Here is a 12,444-nt window from a genome sequence, read left to right on the forward strand (position 1 = left end):
ATTAAACAAGCAATAAAGTACTAGCGGTGCTTCGTAAACAGCCCTTCAGATGCGAAACATTAAAGCTACAATAAAACTAAAACAACTACTTTAATACGAACACAATACGAGTAAATGAACAAAACATCAAAAGTGCCACTAAAGCTCAGCAACTACAATAAATCCATACAATATACAGTAACAAAACACTATTGTCGGGACATGGAACAGCCGAACGTACGAAACAATAGACGCATTCAAATAAAAATATTTAAAATAACGACTAAGCTCTGACAAAACTTGCCCACCACCAACTGAAGTTGCCGACACACCACACTCGATATGCGACCTTTTGTTAGTTCATTAGTTCAGAAAACTTCAAATTACTACCTGTACTAAGTTTTAAATCCAATTTATTTATCGTACAATCCAATATGCAGGAAAAGCTTTATACACTGACACTGAAAACACACAACTATATTTAACTTTATCACTTATTTATTCTAACGCGACGTTTTTACACAATATTCTAAAGTTGATAGATACAGTTTCCAAGTACGCGATGTTCGCGCGGAAAAATTGCGGATATCGACAAAACGCTGCGTCACACGCGGCTGCCGACGAGCAACTGTCAGAATTTAGCACACAACAGTGCGCGCGCCGCACGTGGCCTTAAAATTGGGCGGGGCCAGGCCCATACAAGCTCTGTGATTGGTCCAGCGGGCCCTTTGATCAGCCGCCGGCAACTAACTACATCGCTCTGCGCCTTAATCTCGGTAGTAACGTCCTTTTAAAACAGGTAATTTTATTACAAAAATGTGGATACTTTTTATGGTCAGTCGAGCAAGCGTTGTGGGCTCGCAAAGGACCCCTCGGGCCCCGGCCGGATGATATTTTCCACATGCATGCCATGGGCGGCGCTGAATGCAATCCCAATAATACATTACCGGGTCAGTTACGGTCAAAGGATACAAACTCTATCTCTTTTTTGACGAACTTGCAACGTTTTGTATATTATACGCATCTCGTTGAAACCTGTTATGAAAAAAATTGGTGCTGCTTTTGAATAGCTTGGTATGCACAAAATAGAAGACAGTGAAAATAGTGAATATGACTAATAAATTAGGAAACAATAGGTATACTACGGGTTTCCCGATCAAAAAGATTTATAGGATTCATAAAGGACTGCCTGAAAACACGATCGCTTATTCAGAATGATTTCTTGTTTTCATATAACTACAACAACTACAAAAAAAATTAGAAGCTGGGAGCAATCCAAGTAAGGGGAGGCATATTATTGATATTATGCTAATTTATTTAGCCTCGGCTAGATATATGTAATTATTTTCTCCGTATACATGTTTCAGATCCATCGATAAAGTAAAGAGCAATTAAGGCAGAGTGATGTATGGTGGGCTTATGAAGCGCCTGGGGCAGCAGGCTGTATGTCGTCGCTGGATCCGCGACGCGATAGTTTGCCGATGCGCTACGATTGCTGATATTAATAAAGCGCGCGAGTGCCGGCCGCGCTGCACCCGCGGCGCCGGCTCGTCTCGCCTGCATTATTACTCAGCTCCCGACACACATGCGCACGCCGCACACAGCCGCAGCGAGCTCGCGCCCCACATATAATGTCAAAGGGTGAGCGCGCCGCCTCACAAAGCGTAAGTGCAACCACTAAAAGCCAATCCTAAGTTTTATTGTGTCCCGGTCTCATCCTCTGCTACGCTACTTTATCCCTCCCAGGGGTTATTAAATAAAAAAATAGGTAGGTAGCAAGATGGACAATTTATTTACCGCACACAAACACAGTATAGCTCGGTCGGCAGAAATAAACAATGGGTTAGAGCCCATACATACAGTTTTACAGTGATTAACCTCCTCACTAGCCTAGCACTTCCCTGACGTCACTGGTCGCTGCAGGAACAAGTGGCCGCGCGCCGACATCAGGTCCAGGTGCAGGTGTAGGTGTAGGGTTCGAAGGTCAACCCGCTACAGTCCACCGCGGGGAAGCAGGAGACTTAAGGTGTACGTGAAACCCTGTAATGCGCAATAAGCGAAGGCATTACACACTGGCCGTAGACGGTGAGCACCCACAGCAACGCTTAATAGGGAAGCGCTAAAAGTGTAGATGTGTTGCTGTGGATGTTCACTATCAGATACGGAGATAACAATAATTCGGTTACTTAGCAAATTTAAACATTTGAAAATTTTAACGGTAACTAAAACGCAAGTAGGCAAAAATTACATTATTAAGAAAGTGTGGGGTAAACTACTATGCAAAAACACATAATAAGCTTGCAATAGAAATAAAGTTAAGCGATAACACAAATAAAGAGATTACCCAGCTAAAGCAAAGCGAAAGAAACCGTTATGGTTTGCTTAGCTTCTGGCTAATTTAAAATTGTATAGCACTTACCCAATCGGGGTTTAAATCACACACACTGAATATGCTGAGTATTATTATATGTCGAGATATATAGTCGAGGGAACGGTAATGACGCCCTTAAAAAGTTTAATCGCTATGGCGGTTATAATAACTTAAAGTTAGTGTTCAAAAAACCGGCGTGCGTTCGCCTCGATATCCAGATTCGCACTGGCAGCAGCCGTGACAGCGGCGACGTGGAAGCGAGGAGTCGCTGGTGCGGTCCGGGTGCCTAATATGTCGCTCGTTTAAATACGTGCGTGGTGATAAAATGTAGCTGGCCAGAAATTTTGATGCGTTTAGTTTGCTACTGTAAATAGTTTAGTTTTTGTAAATAGTTTTAGTTTTGTAAATAGTTTTGTTAATTTTATTTTACTCAACATTTTATTAAAAAGAATTAAGACATGTAACAATTAATGTTACATTACCCCCCTCGTTTCAGAAAGAGTTTTTTTCTCAAAAAAAAACTCGTCTATAGTTTACTACTAACACTACACATTCATACTATCAACTATCAAAATCCTTTCATAATATCAAACAAACTCTCTTACACAATAGCTTCAACAATATAAAATCATGTTGACGCGACCTTCTATAACAAGTTATCTGTGATTATCGCACAGAAAACCAATGCTAGTCGTAAGATGTTAATTTAAGGTGACTTGTCTCAACTCATTTTAAAAAAATGTAAAAAAAATCTGTTAACCACTAGACTTAGTGTTTTTAAAATCTTTGATATGCCAGACACCTATATTTTTCCCTGACATATCTTCCAACACATAGATAAGTGGAGACCGTTTTTCAATTACACGGCATTTGACAAATTTAGGTGCAAGCTTTTTACTAAAATATTTGTCCTTGTTACTTAGGACAAATGCGCGCTTATAAACTATGTCTCCCACATTAAACTCCGCCGGCTTCCTACGTAGGTTGTAGTGTGCAGTATTCTTCTCATGTGCATGCCATAACGAAGCCTGCACATCATTGAAAACTGAACGCAGACACCCTAAGTTTTCAGCGTATAAATCGCGAGGAAGGAATAACACTTCATCGCCCAGGTCATTGTCCGTATAGTGCGATCCGCATAAAACTACTTCCCTACCGTAAACTAAAAATGACGGGGTATAACCGGTAGCTTCATTTACGGAATTGTTTATCGCGAACTGAACCTTGGGGATGGAGGTGTCCCAGGATCTATGATCGTTTCCAACAAACGTAGACAAACTAGTTACAATAGTTTTGTTGTAGCGTTCTACCGTGTTAACTTGTGGTGTATACTTCGGCGTGAAAAAAACGTTAGGGATTTTGTATTTTTTAAATAGCGCGTCAGTAGCTGAACTTATAAACTGTGTCCCATTGTCCAAGAAGATTGTTTGTGGAACTCCGTGAACCAAAAATATAGAATCCTCTAAAATCTTAATAACTATGTCCGCAGTAGCGCGACGCACTGGGAAAATAAGACAAAATTTTGAAAAAATGCACATTATAACTAATATATAAGAATTTTGCTTCCGACTAGTGGGAAGAGGACCCACAAAATCGATTGAGATCATCTGGAAAGGTCTCGAACATTGCTTCGGGCGACCCATTTCTCCCAATGTAGTGTGATTTTGCGCCTTATAAGATAAGCAAACCGAGCAGGAACCTACATATTTAACGACATCCTGGTGCATATTTGGCCAGTAGTAATTTAATAATAAGCGCCGATAAGTCTTAAAAATACCAAGATGTCCACCAGTTGGCTCGGAATGGTTTTCGGCGATGATGCTTTCACGGAACTCGCTAGGTACGACTTCCTTCCAGTCAAATTCTGAAGTTAATTGGGTGTTAATATTTTTTGTGAGTCGGAATAATGAATTATTTTTAATGGTGAAATTAGGATAATTTGAAGGAGTAGTCAGACAGCCGTTGTATATCTTTTTAAACCAGATGTCGTCTGTGTTGGCATTAGCCAGAGATATTGCATTTACCGGAAAAGCTCTAGACAAGGCATCAGGAATAACATTGTCGACACCTCGACGGTGTTTGATAACAAAATTAAATGAGGACAGTCTTACCCCCCATCGAGCTAATCGTCCTGTGGGATTTTCTAACGACAGAAACCATTTTAACGCGGAGTGGTCAGTGTACACCGTAAATGTTTGTCCGTTTTCTATATAACACCGCCAATGTTCGAGAGCAGCTAACACGGCAAGGGTCTCCCTTTCAGTTATGCTGTAGTTCTTCTCAGGACTGGTGAAAGATCTACTCATGTACGCAATCGGATGTTCCTTACCGTCTATAGTCTGCGTTAGCATAGCACCAATACCGTAACTACTCGCGTCGGTGTGCACTTCGAAGGGCTTGGAATAGTCCGGACAAGAAAGAACAGGAGCGGAAACCAAACATTCCTTCAACGAATTAAAAGCCGCGTCAGCTTCCGATGACCACTTGAAAGAAGGAGCGTTTTTCCCGTTAGCAGTGAGCTTATTAAGTGGACCAGCCACTGTGCTAAAGTTAGGGACGAAACGTCGGTACCACGTAGCAGTGCCGAGAAAGCGTTTTAACTCCTTTCTATTGGTAGGGGTCGGAAAGTTAATAATGGCTTCCACCTTGTCCGGATCAGTGCGTAAACCACGAGAATCTACCACGTAACCTAGATATTTTAGTTCGCTTCGAAAAAAGTTACACTTTTCGAAGTTTACGGTATAAAGTAGCGTAGCAGAGGATGAGACCGGGACACTGGCGCCCAACGTGGGGCCCGAACCCACGACCCTGAGATTAAGAGTCTCATGCTCTACCGACTGAGCTAGCCTAGCACTTCCCTGACGTCACTGGTCGCTGCAGGAACAAGTGGCCGCGCGCCGACATCAGGTCCAGGTGCAGGTGTAGGTGTAGGGTTCGAAGGTCAACCCGCTACAGTCCACCGCGGGGAAGCAGGAGACTTAAGGTGTACGTGAAACCCTGTAATGCGCAATAAGCGAAGGCATTACACACTGGCCGTAGACGGTGAGCACCCACAGCAACGCTTAATAGGGAAGCGCTAAAAGTGTAGATGTGTTGCTGTGGATGTTCACTATCAGATACGGAGATAACAATAATTCGGTTACTTAGCAAATTTAAACATTTGAAAATTTTAACGGTAACTAAAACGCAAGTAGGCAAAAATTACATTATTAAGAAAGTGTGGGGTAAACTACTATGCAAAAACACATAATAAGCTTGCAATAGAAATAAAGTTAAGCGATAACACAAATAAAGAGATTACCCAGCTAAAGCAAAGCGAAAGAAACCGTTATGGTTTGCTTAGCTTCTGGCTAATTTAAAATTGTATAGCACTTACCCAATCGGGGTTTAAATCACACACACTGAATATGCTGAGTATTATTATATGTCGAGATATATAGTCGAGGGAACGGTAATGACGCCCTTAAAAAGTTTAATCGCTATGGCGGTTATAATAACTTAAAGTTAGTGTTCAAAAAACCGGCGTGCGTTCGCCTCGATATCCAGATTCGCACTGGCAGCAGCCGTGACAGCGGCGACGTGGAAGCGAGGAGTCGCTGGTGCGGTCCGGGTGCCTAATATGTCGCTCGTTTAAATACGTGCGTGGTGATAAAATGTAGCTGGCCAGAAATTTTGATGCGTTTAGTTTGCTACTGTAAATAGTTTAGTTTTTGTAAATAGTTTTAGTTTTGTAAATAGTTTTGTTAATTTTATTTTACTCAACATTTTATTAAAAAGAATTAAGACATGTAACAATTAATGTTACAATTGATACACATTGTATTGCGACAAAGTCTCCGTCGACCGGGCCCGCCTCACCCCACGCGCCGCACAAAGACAATATCGCGACGTCAAAGGAGCGGCGTCCCGCGGCCGGGAGGCGCCCGCCCCGGCCCCCGCCGCCGCCTAAAGGAAATGAAAAATTAAATTGTCAACACATTTAATATCTGCGAAAACGTGCACGGCGTTGCCTTTGAACGCGTCTCCTTTGCGGAACCTCAGCGGCTCCAGCTTTAAGTATTAAAATTTCAGTCGTAAAATTGAAATTCTGTTTAAGTTTAATTAGAAGTCGCCGGAGAAGTTCGAAGTCGCATTAGATCAGTAGCGCTAATGAGGCCCGCGGTGAGCACACGTCACAGGTGCGAGCGCCGGAGGAGGGAGTGGCGCGCCGTGCGGCAGGGAGGGCAGCACCCCCTCGCGTTTGATCGGCGCCGCCGCTTTGACAATTATTAAAATTTGCCTCGTACCTCTCGGGCCTCATCTTTTTCCGTCGCCTCGATTACGCCACGGGTTTGTCTCATTAGGGCTTTTGTATGGTATCGCAGGCTCCCCTTTGATGTGAGCGCGGAGGCGCGGGGCGGCCGCGGTCCACCTGCACTTTTATTGTTCCCGCCCGGCCTCGAATTTGCACGCTCCACTTTGAGTTGTCTCTTTGCGATTAAACCGCGCGCCGCTCTTTGACCTCTGAACATTGGAACGATAACATGGCAGCTGGTGGGCTGCACAGCGGAACTACCTACTCCGTGAGTGCTACGTGTGCCTGGTTGTACGTAAATGATCAAGTTTTAAGTAAAATGCACATGACCTTTTGTCCGGTCAGCAATAAAGTTGTTAATGTATCGTCAAAGCGGCGGCGCGCACAGTATCGGCCGCTGTTTGTTGGGGCGGGTCGGGGCTGCGCCGCTTGTGAACACTCGACACCCCTTTATTACTTCTGTTCTCTTTGTACGCGCGCTATCATCATCAAGCATACGGTTCGAATTAAAGCTTTCATACAACGTCAATTTGTCACCTTTTATAAGTTTTATTGGCGCCCAACGTGGGACACAAAGGGGTTGTTGGAGTAGCCCTTTTGACAAAAGTTAAATGGTAATATTGACAGGAATGGTACATGATTATATGTCAACTGATCATATAGCCAGTCTTTTGTGCAATACAAATAGGCTGATAAAATTTCAAATAACCACAATGCTTCACGAGGATTGACACACTTGCCATGCATGCTTTTTATTGCATTATATCACCACCATTTTACTAATGCCGAGATATTCTTGAACTTGTAGACACTTGATTTCATGGGTTTTGGCGCCCAACGTGGGTCACAACTTAATATCAGAGATCAAATAAATCATTGTTATTACAAACGCTTACTTAGAAAAAAAATACTAAAATAATTAAACTAACTAAAACCATTCTCATACACAATCATACAAACAATATGTTCGAAGCTCCAATTGGCATCGTCGGTGGGAGCCACGAGTCAAAGTTAACGCGAGGGGTGCGAGGAGACAAAGCTTTGTTGTGCCGAACACAAGCTCGCAGCCTTTCATCTTTCGCCGTCCGCGTCCTTCAACCGCCGAACTGGCGACACAGGGCTGACACTGGCCGGACATCGGTGGCTTTTTATTGTATCTATCACTTTTGATATACGAAAATAGTAGAAGATTTTTTTGTTGTGCTATGGTTAACTTTTATTGTGATAGCACATAGGTAAGCAAAGCACGTATTTAAGCACATGATAATTTTTAAGTCAGAGAAGATAAGGATGATTGCGAAGAGCAACATCTTGATCCTTACTTATAATTACAATAAAAGCATAATTTTAAGCTGCGATCTAGCTTAGATTATGAGATAGTTCGCCTTGCAGAGCTTTGTCCTCGAGTGCCAAGTGTAACTCGAGACAAGTCTCAAAGTGACGACACTTATAAATTGCTGAATTTAAATATGTATTCCATAATAAATTAATAAGATATTTTCCGAAAGCAAACATTTACAACTTATTTAGAATCTAAATTAATAATTCTGATGTGCCAAAGAAAATGCGACGTAAAAATATGATATTAAAGTATTCCGCCGTCAACCCTGTTATTAGTGCATTCCGTTTGATGTAAAAGAGTATCCTTTAGGCGAGACGCTTTTCTTATTATCAACTTGTCCGTAAATTTAATATAAAAATATTACTTTGCTTCAAGAACTACGTAAGTACGTCAAACGTTATTTAATAGCCGTTATTAGTTTGAGTACAGAAAGGCGATAACTGAGTGGTTTTTAAGTTTTAGAGACTTTATAAGATCCTCACACCATTACGAAAACATCATAATAAACCCAAACCCATAAGCTCCTTGAATAAAAACACAGTATTCAAAGTACTGTTTTTCTATAAGAGCAATAAAATAAGACTGGCACAACAAATGCTACATTGGATTGTCCCCGCAATATTTCCTCGAGCTGACTGCGGCTCGCGACTCAGATTGAAATAGTAATTTGGGCGGGCCGCACTCCGCTGAGCTAAGTCAATTCAGCAAGGAATGCGATCGAGCCGATACGAACCGCGAATTGATGGATATGACTCCGTTTCATAGAAAATTGTGTGATGATCTCATGAAATGTCATATGCTTGATTTGACGGTTTTAGGATTTGGGAACAGTTATTATAGTCAAACGCAAAACCCATTATCTTTTTGTGCAACATTATCCTTAGTGTTTCTAATGTCGTTGTCAGTTCTAATGACAGCCATAGGAATAAGCTGACGAATGGTCGTTATGCATACTGTTCGAATGCATTGTCTGAATCTAGGTATATCGCAATAACTAAAGTACTTCAGTGGTGTCTTTTTGAAATATGTTTGTCGTTAATAAACTACTGATGTTTTTAAGCCATGTATTCACTGAGAAACAATTGTTTATAAACACTGTTTCAGAAACAAAATCTACGTGTTTCTGAAACAAATAATTTTGTTTCAGAAACATATAATTTTGTTTCTGTAAACACTACGTGATTATCGAATGTTTCTGTGCTCCCCACCCGTGGCGGGGAGCACAGAAACAAATCAGTTGCGCAACATATGGATACAAGTGTGGACGCGTGTTTCATTTGTTTATAAACGCCAAATAAATGTCTTCATAGCAAGTAATTTCTCTTGTCTTTTTCTTTTTACTAGAAATGGACTTATGCAAATAAATGTAGGCACCACACAACAACACTACTTCCTCGGGCGACATATTGTAAACATCTGACGGTGTGGACGGCAGTTTCCGAAACATTGTTGCTGTAAACATCTACGTGATGTTTCAGAAACTGTGCATCTGAAACATTGTTTCCCAGTGAATACATGGCTTTATAAGCAACGAATTCATCATAACATTGACGAGCATTGACCACACCAGTGACATTCGGTAGTTTAAATGCATTGCAAACATTCACCAAAAGCGAATATTTGAAAGCCATTCTACGAAAATACAGTTCCACAATACTTTAATCCCGTCAGTACATTTTTCTATCCATCAGGCAGATGTTGCTGGGGGATTGAATAGGCAATGCTCGGTGATAAATTCGGTTTGTGGCGGAGGCTCGGAGGCGAGACGGCTCGGCTCGCTCGCCTACAATCTACATAATGCAGCGAGCCCGGTAGACATCTACGCCTAAATTGCATTGTTGTGTTCATCCCGTGATTTCAACTGCTTGAAGATATCTTCGCATTTTTAGAATATACACCGCCGCGAGGAACGCTGATTTTAAAATTTTACAGAACAACCAAATAAATCCTATGAAACGAATTTCGTTCTCATTATACACAAAAACATTGTCATGAAGTGGTTGATGAAAAATACAAATATAACCGACAAAACCAAATATTCAGCGAGCTAATTAGTCCTTACCCATTATTTTTGCGCTCTGTGGTAAAGTTAAAACAAATTATTGCAGCACAAACAGATATTGAAATAAAATTACTGAAATTAATGTGAACGCTCGCAACACCGCTGCCTACATGTTTCGATTACACAAAGAGCTTGTCAAAGACCTTATTATGTTTATACAGTGACAATTCTCCAGTGGATATTATCAAAGTTATTGAAGACCGGCTCGAGCCCTCAACTGGCAGACATGATGAGCCGAAACTAATCCAACTTTGTCTAGTTTAACGCCAGGTGGGCGTAATCAACTGGGAGATACGGAGACGGTTACAACAGAAAACAACACTTACATGATACAAAGTCGAGAGCTACGACAAAATAAATAAGCGGCAATTTTGTGTCTTCTGATGATCAAGGAATATCAAATTTCCCCCAGGCGATATTTTTATTTAACATTATTGAAGTTTAATTTCTCTCAAGTTCTTAAAACATCGTAATACATAGATAGCCAACTAATTTCTTAAGCCGAAGGTATCAGTCCTATAGATAGTTTTCCTTCAATAATATTTTACCTTTACGTAAATTCTAGGAAAGCAACTTGAAAAGAAATAGATCAAAGGAAAACTAGTATTCATTAAGTTTGTAACGGACTCAGTTGCCACAAAAGCCGTTTATTCTACTGCCCTGTCATTTACTTGTGACACACACTTGTTTGAACATGGATTATTTAAAAATGCGCTTAGGGCTGCCATATTCTGGCGAAAGACCACAAAGCATTGTGGCACTAATATGATTCAAATACCAAGAATTGCAGATATAAACCTAACAAATAGGTCACACAACAATTAACACCCATGTCCGAGAATTAAAATATTAATTTTATGTTTTATGCATCAAATCATAAGTAATGTACGGCAGTGATAATTCATAGACATTAAAAAGCATGCAAAGAGGAAGCCGACACCATTTCCTCATACCACTTCCATTCCATAGACGGGGCGAGTCAAAAGGCTCACTTAACCTTAGCGAAACTCAATAACTTTCACTTTAAATAATAAATTCCCCTTTGAACACGCCGACGCTGAACAACTGATTCAGGGCTGCCATTATTTTGTGAGCTTAATTGGATTATAATCATAAACGGGTAATTAATAAGATATTTTAACGTCAACATTTTCGGAAAAGAGTTGAGATGCGTATTGACTTAAAAATCTTTCAAAAACAAATCTTTCTTGATGTTTTTATGATCACATTTTGCTGACACCGCCCTCCAGATCAGTCGGAAAGAACACCAATCATGGCGCATTTGAACAGCTCTTGAAGTCATTTTTATTTTTATTTGTTTTGCAAATTCTTTATTACAATTTTTTTTATTATTTCATCGTTACAAGGTTTACTAATATACAGATACTTCAAAGCGTCTTTTTAAGAGGAGAGCATTACGAACAACCCTAGAAAGACAAAATCTGTGTTACCAGAGTAGAGGAATCCTTTTAATTCAGACAATTGGTTTAAGACGTAGACAAAGCGCAATACAGCCTTTATTAATTCTTAGTTTTTTCTTCACAACTACTCAACCTTATTACCTTTGCAGAATACGTCTTATTAAATCAACATACTTTATTAAGAAACCGTACTGAATAATTTGTTGTTGTTACATTTTTATTCGTGTGTGGGCCCAAAGACAAAATGTATTTCAACGTACAAAGTTTTAAGTCGTCAAAGACAACTCATTAGGCACTCTACACACCAAACGGCGGAGGCATCTATAAAAAATTCAGCAGGTCCTTACATAAAGGAGTGAACATTCTCATTTATATCTCCCTTTGAACTTCAGGCTTTTTCTTTTAAGGTACATATACACGAAACGACTTTTCAGCCGCTCTGCTGAAAACAATTTCAGCAGAAATAAACTAAGATGCTATGACGAGAATCATGTTAGCAAAAGATAAATTACAATGCTTTGAACTAAATAGGCATTTGAAGAGCTGTTTTCGAGGTAAAGAGAAAATATAAAATATGCCATAAAAACAGCGTAGTCTTGACTGGAACCGGACTAATTCCACTGGGACAAAATGTAGATTGCGAAATTTTAAATAAAATATAGTCAGTGAACTGGAAGTCAGTTTTATTGCTACAATATCACAAGTTAGAAGTCACATACTGTTTTTAAAAGCACTTAACTGTTCGTAGAAAGTTTGTGTAATTTCTTCCTAGACATATTTTCCTCAAGTCCTCATAACATATACAAGGATATGACAAGGATAACAAGACGTCGGTGTGCGAGTCGCGTCGTGTCGTCGAGTAGAGAGCAGATCGTGTTGCGACTTTGTAATTAAATCATTCCTTCGTATTAAATCGGCCTCCTTTGATACCTATCGCCTGTATTGAGCCGTCGAGTGCCCTCCACCCGTGACTCC

At 40.5% G+C, this 12,444-nt stretch overlaps 1 protein-coding gene and 1 non-coding gene across 4 annotated transcripts in view; both read right to left on the minus strand.

Annotated features, from left to right (window-relative positions):
- LOC124632942 (axin) overlaps positions 1–12,444 on the minus strand; it is a 64,204-nt gene that overhangs the window by 39,255 nt on the left and 12,505 nt on the right. The gene's annotated exons all lie outside the window — the stretch shown is intronic.
- Positions 5,130–5,202, minus strand: Trnak-cuu. The gene has a single exon. It is a non-coding gene; the product is annotated as a tRNA-Lys (tRNA).

Source organism: Helicoverpa zea, chromosome 9 (genome assembly GCF_022581195.2).
Source record: "Helicoverpa zea isolate HzStark_Cry1AcR chromosome 9, ilHelZeax1.1, whole genome shotgun sequence".
NCBI classification, from domain to species: domain Eukaryota; kingdom Metazoa; phylum Arthropoda; class Insecta; order Lepidoptera; family Noctuidae; genus Helicoverpa; species Helicoverpa zea.